Source organism: Pinus tabuliformis, chromosome 4_2, assembly GCF_031772625.1.
Source record: "Pinus tabuliformis cultivar Carrire ecotype Pingquan chromosome 4_2, CPIR1, whole genome shotgun sequence".
NCBI classification, from domain to species: Eukaryota; Viridiplantae; Streptophyta; class Pinopsida; order Pinales; family Pinaceae; genus Pinus; species Pinus tabuliformis.
Window position 1 is genome coordinate 206,705,459 of NC_142304.1, and position 6,447 is coordinate 206,711,905.

Below are 6,447 nucleotides of genomic sequence, written 5' to 3' on the forward strand. Positions count from 1 at the left end.
CAGACTACACAAATGAAGAAAGAAGAGTATATATGCAGGTTCAATATATACCAAGTTGCGTACATAGGCAGGTTATACGCAGGTTCACTATGTACCAAGTTGTGTATATATGCAGGTTCACTATATACCAAGTAGGGTATACACGCAGGTTCTCTATATACAAAGACGCGTATACAGGCGGGATTGTCAATCAAAAGTCGTGTATGCATATGCACGCACTTTCATGCACGGAAAAGCATGTACATCTGGGAAAGCTTATTTTGGGTCTGTGCTATTTAGACCTATGGTTTTGGTCCTTGGTATCACGTTCGAAGTGTTGAACCTAGGTATTGGGTCCCTAGTATTGGTTCTCAATGGTTTTGGACCATGGTATTGAGTAAGGCCTAAGACTATAAAAGGAGAAGAAAATCATTAGGAAGAAGTATGGAGAAAGTCTTGAATATCTGATGAAGTATGAGATCCAGTATGTAGGTTATGGGTTCATGATGCATTGCTTGATCTAAGCTAAGGAGGAATCTCAACGGTTGATGGAGAAAAAGATCTAAGGATGGATCAGGATCTTAAGGCTTGGAATGTTTATCATTATATGGTTTGATTATGGATAGACTAGATCTAAATTATTGAAGCATGTTATATTGTATGAATGTTATGATTTGGGTATGATTGATGTCTGAAATAGCCACAAAGTTATGAGTAAATATTTGCAGATCTGTATGCGGGTTGGCTTTGGTGAAAGCGCGTATGTACGCGGGTTTGGTTCTTCATAGTAGTGTATACATTATGAGATATGATAATTGAAGTTGCAGTTGGATCTAGTTATTGTTGTAGAGTTATGTTGTCTGTTCTGTGTTCTGGTGACTGTGTTGTTGATAGGGTTTCAGTGTTTCAGTATTGGGTGATTCAGAGATTGATGATGCAGGTGAAGTTGATGGGTGTATTGTTGTGATGATTAATTTTGTGCTTCAATGTTGTTGATGGGTCCAGTATGAAAATTGGATGAAATGTGGCCTTCAGATTATGATGATGTGTTCCATGAGTATCCAGTCTAAAAATTTATGAAACGTGGTACTTGGAGGAAGAAAGAGAAGGTTGTAGCATTTTGTAGGTCGGCACCTACGTACTAGTACATCAGCTAGTACAAGAGCTAAGGGGGTAGTAGCTCCCTTCCAGCAGTAGATAGAAAAAGAGTAAAGGTTGGAGAATTTCAGTAGGTCGACACCTACGTACTAGTAAATGGATCGACTAGTACAGGATCTAAGGGGGTTGTAGCTCCCTTCCAGGAGAGTCTGGAGAACGAGAGAAGGTTGTAGCCTTCTGTAGGTAGAAGCATGCATACTGGTATAAGACTGCACTAGTACAGAACCATTGTAAAATAAGTTTCTTATTAAAAAGAAGATTGAGACGACTTGCAGCAGGTGGTTTTCACCCACATTGGGTTTCCACCTTACATCATGGTGTTCATGTGTGCTTCTTGTGTGTGATGATCTATTCTGTTTTACTGCACCTGTTTACTGTTCATGTGGTTAATGAAGTTCTGATGCACTAACTAAAGATCAACATTTAATGGATTAACTGAATCATAAGTATTTTGGATATACGCTAGTTGCATTAGACACAGTTGCGTATACACGCGGGTTCACTTAACTGAAGTAGCGTATATGAATCTTAATATGGAAATGAAAAAGTTTTATTGATTTGATAATACTGATTCACCCCCCTTCTTAGTATTATTTCCAATAATTTCTTTGGCTGATTTGAGCTGCATGACTTTGACAAACTCTAATTGTGACAAACTTCCCAATAAAGTATTGACAACTCTGGCATTGGTTTCATATTTCATTTTACCTACCGTATCTATAGGAATTGCTATTGGGAATGTATATCCTCCTTCCACAATTTCCCAGACATCCGTTCCAAGTGATTGTAGATAGGTAGTGGTTCGTATTTTCTAATAAACAAAGTTTCTCCCATCAAATATTGGCGGTCTGATGGATCCCACGCTTTCTTGATTACTCATGATGATGGATATCCTTTCAAGCGATCAAGATTCTTCTGAAGGACCTGCTCTAATACCAATTGTTGGAAATAATACTGAGAGGGGGGTGAATTAGTATTATCAGATCAATATTTTAATTTCCCAAACAGATTTATATATGCTACCTCAGCTAAGTGAACTAGCATGTACACGCAACTGTACTTAAAGAAACCAACGTATATGCAGAGAACTTTTGATTTAGATAGTTTATCATGTATTGAACTTTAACCAGTATATCAGAGATTTATTAGACAGTGCAGTAAAAGCAGAATAAAGCATCATACATAAGCAACACACATGAAAACCATGATATAAGGTGAAAACCCAATGTGGGTAAAAACCACCTGTTGTTGTTGTCTCTGTCTTCTTTTAATAATAAGAAAAACTATTTATAATCTTGTACTGGTGTAGACTCATACTAGTACGCAGGCACCCACCTGTAGAAGGCTACAACCTTCTCTCATTCTCCAGCTACTACTAGAAGGGAGCTACAACCCCTTAGCTCTTGTACTAGCCAATATGTTTACTAGTATGTAGGTTCCAGCCTACAAAAAACTCCACTCTTCTACGAGGGACCGCGTTTCATGAATTTTCAGATTGGATACTCCTGGAACATAACACGACAATCTGAAGGCCACGTTTCATTCAATTTTCATACTGGACCCATCAACAACATCATAACTACAATACAATCATCAAGTACATCTGCATCAACCAACCATTGAAACTCAATCACCATAACCTAAATCTGATCATTCAGAAAATTGTCACCAGAATATAGTCACCAGAACCCAAAACAAAACCCAGAACTTTGCAACAAAAAACAGAAAAGAACTGAAACATACTTCATAAGGTATACGCTACTTCCATGTGTCGAACCAGCGTGTATACATGCTTTTATCAAAGCCAACCAGCGTACACATCTGTAAATATTAATTCATAATTTTGCAGCTATTCCAGACTTCAGTTATACCCAGATCATAACATTTATAGAATAACACATCTGTTAGTATTTAGATCTAGACTATACATGATCAAACCACATAATGATAATTCATTTCAAGTCTTAAGAACCTGATACATCAATATATCTTATCCTTCATCAACCATTAAGGTTCATCCTTGGTTCAGATCAAGCAGAGCACCATAAACCAATAACATACATGCTATATCTCACACTTCATCAGATATTCGATACTTGCACACCTTGGCCTAATGATCTTCTCCTCCTTATATAGTTTTAGGCCTTTCTCAATACCAAGGATAAAACCACTTAGGACCAATACCTTGGACCAAATACCTAGGGTTAATACCTTGGACCAAATACCTTGGACCAATACCATGGATCAAAATACCTTGGACCAAATACCTCGGACCAAAAACTTAGTTTTCCAACATATACGTGCTTTTCCCTCTGTGAAAGTGCGTGTGTATGTATACGCTACTTGTGTTCAATGAACTTGCGTGTATACGCAACTTGGTCAAGTTGAACCTGCGTATACCTCTCTTTCTTCATTCTCTATAGTCTAATATGTAATTCTTTGCTGTTAACATGCTGCACCGTGATCTTTCATTTGAGTGAGTTGCCATCAAGGACAACACCTATATCATAATGCCAACAGATTTTATATATAATCTCTATATAATGTTGGCGATTTTTAAGGTAAAACAATTTTATATTCTAAAATTTGGGCAAATTGTCTTTTATAAAATTGGAAATTGGCGAATCTTTTTTGTGGAAAGATCATGGAAAGTTAGCCCACTGAGCGAACATTAGCCCCTAAAATTTTCCATGTTTGAAAGGTCTTGTGTTGAATAAGAGTCAAAATATGCATGTGATAGCCCAAATAAATAGTATACTTCAAATTTTTGACAAAGAAAAAATGTGAGTTGCAAGTCACCAAATTCAATAGAAAGGTTAAAAGAAAAACCATACAACGTTTTGGAAATAATTATACCTGAGAAACATAATCCATTCAAAAACCCATCTTTATCACTTGTAAATAGATATAAATCCCGTCAAAATGATTTCAAACAAAGGAAAAAATATTATATGTTCGAGGAAAGTAAAAACCTTATATGTTAAATAATTCTTATAAAATTTTCCCACTACATATCCAGTTCAGAAGCAACCATGGCTAAATGAATTAAATCTATAAGAAGCCAGGGCATGGCTTGGTTACAAGCGGCCATGGTTAACAATTAAATTATTATTAAAAAAAATACCATACAAAACGATATCATCCTAACTAATTGACTGAAAAATGGGAAAAAGAAAATGTAAGTAGAGAAATAAATGAGAGTTTGATCCTCTTCACAATAATATTGTAAATTACCTTCTAGAAACAAAGCTATGGCCGAGAGCAAACTCTTGCCAAGGGAAGCTCGAGAATCCCAGTATAGTTTCACTAGAAGCTTGCAAACAAAAAATTGGAAGAGTTAGAATCCTTAACTGACCAAAAGAGAAACATATTTGAGACAATTGAAAGATAGAAATTTACGTGGAGCAGTAAAAGGACTGAGCTGTCATAATTGCATTAAGTCTTAGTCACCCATCAGAGTAATCTTGCGAAGGACTAAGACCGAGAAGAGTCTAGTGTCAAAATGGAAAAATATTTTATGAAACTTGAAACCTAAAAAGAATAAACAAGCATTTAAGTTAACAGTTTGAGAAATATGAGAGCAAATGAGAAAAAATACATAAAAATATAACTACTAATCCCTCAAAGAGATTTGTGACTCACTAGTTTGAATAAATGAAGCTGCACGACATTATCTCCACAAAGAAAAAAATGTAGATTAGTAAGAGAAAATAATCTCATTTGTCTGTAAACATTAATGGTGAAAGAATGAAGTATAGTCGCAGAGCTGAGTGGGATCTGTCTGAAATAAATGACCAAACAATTTGGCAGATGGGAAAGTCATTACGATCAAAACAAAACCCGCTAGTATAAGCTTGTGGCTATGGATATTTTGATATGCAAGACTCGGTAGTATAATAAGTTAGGGGCCATACTTTTTAAGATTGAACCTTAATATAAATATTAAATGAGAAGGGTTAAAAACTCCATAAAGTTTTATTATGACGATATAGATTGTTTAAAATATCATTATGGGGACAATCTTGAAAATGTATATATGTTGGAATAGCCTTCATATTAATTCTAATAAGGAATATAAGGACTGTGTAAGCTGAAATAGATACACTTATAATTATAGTGAAGATATGATTTATGGTGGAATTGAAGAATTTATGGTGATTTTAAGAGCAACTATAATTTTGCATGTCACCATTACGATGGCTACAACCAAAAGGAAGCTACTACTCCCTAATTTATCAACTATAGTTGAAAGGATCTACAACCCCTAAGTTTATCAGTTACCACTGAAAGGGACTCCAACCCCTAATAGTTTACCAACAACTACTAGAAGGAGCTACAACCCCTGATCTACAAGCTACAACTTGCCTGACCTCAATGATTCATCTTTCATTCCAGTTTTAAACTCAAATCATGAAGACCACTTCCTTAAATAAATACATAAATTTCTGTAGTCAAACACTCATCACAACACACCTTCAATAGTATTTGATTACTAATAAATCCACCAACATACCAGCTGCATTAATCCAACACACATACTCACTTTTCTACAACAACTACACATCTTGCAAATTCGATTATGCTTTCAAATAACTTTTCGATCAATATTTTTAATAATTTAACTTGTAGTTAAGTTTAGCTCAATATGATGCATAATTCATTATTTTTTCCTTTGTCCTGCTTCAAACATTTCTTTTCAATGTTTTATTTAAGTATTCAAACACTGCTAACCTATTACTATAAGAAAATCTAAGTTTAACTGCTCAATTTTTCTATTATAGAATTTTTTTCAATATTTAGCAGAGCTTTTCTAAATTTAGCTGATTCCAAATTTGGCCAAACTACCAAATAAACTACTGAATATTTCCATTGCCACTAAACTTGTTTCGAACTTGTTCATGTCGGATATCCAAATTTTAGTGTATCACTTGATATGGCATAAATGCCATCTTTAAATGTTGTCGACTCATTCATGCATAAGCCAAAAGGACTTAACCTTTTACAAAAATCAAGACAGTAGATCCTCTTTGGGCCCGAGCTATTTATTAATAAAACCTTCATACATAACCTTCTATGGGCCCCTTCTTTACTATATCTCTAAGGGATTAATAAACACTATAACTTTTCTGTGCTCGTGGCCATGTGGCCACTTGAACCATGTCTTGGTGCTTTAGCTAAAGCCCCCAACTTTTATGTTCTCAATGGAAACTTTCTTGAAAAAGATTCTACGACATGCCCCTGCATTTCCGCCGAGCTCATTTCCATTGAGGGTGTATTCTTGTGGGTCCACCAAACGTTTTTGCAATTAAT